This window comes from Lepeophtheirus salmonis, unplaced genomic scaffold (genome assembly GCF_016086655.4).
Source record: "Lepeophtheirus salmonis unplaced genomic scaffold, UVic_Lsal_1.4 unplaced_contig_6293_pilon, whole genome shotgun sequence".
NCBI lineage: Eukaryota > Metazoa > Arthropoda > Copepoda > Siphonostomatoida > Caligidae > Lepeophtheirus > Lepeophtheirus salmonis.
Genome location: NW_027295271.1, coordinates 1 through 540, shown reverse-complemented (window position 1 = coordinate 540; position 540 = coordinate 1). Strand labels below are relative to the sequence as shown.

The 540-nt window shown below is 32.2% G+C and overlaps 1 long non-coding RNA gene across 1 annotated transcript; it reads right to left on the bottom strand.

Annotated features, from left to right (window-relative positions):
- Nucleotides 1-120: 120 nt before the first annotated feature.
- On the bottom strand, nt 121-477 carry LOC121131439 (uncharacterized). The gene is made up of 2 exons (XR_005869058.2): nt 292-477; nt 121-200 (listed from the first exon to the last, which is right to left on the bottom strand). It is a non-coding gene; the product is annotated as an uncharacterized lncRNA (long non-coding RNA).
- Nucleotides 478-540: the final 63 nt, after the last annotated feature.

Here is a 540-nt window from a genome sequence, read left to right as displayed (position 1 = left end):
CCCTCCTCTACTGGAAAGTTATCGCTGGAAAAGCAAATGGGAAGAACTTTATCATTCCATACTAAAGTATTATTAAGGAAAATTATGGCAATGTTGTTTTCACGTGTCGTTATGTTGTAATTTTCATGTTGAATATACTTTTGAATTGATACTGCCTGATAACCATTTGATGGAAAGCGTCCACCTGATCCAGCATATACCTATTATCAAAATAAAAGGCTATTAATGATTCTTTGAAGCAATATAATATATCATCATTAGAGCTACGTTCATCTAAAATATTACACTTACATCAATTACTTTTGAATTATAATATTGTGCACAATTAGCTGTAGTTAGCAGACGATTATGAGTTAATATAATTCCGTTACATAATTTTTTCTTGTTCAGCTCTCCCTACTATAAACACATGCCAAGGGAATGCATCGTTTTCCAAATCTCCCTCTTCGCCCTGCCGTTGCTTATTACATGAGATTGTTATGTGTTATTGATACTCCACATTCGGTGAAATAATAATTATTTGTTGATATACTATTTCAA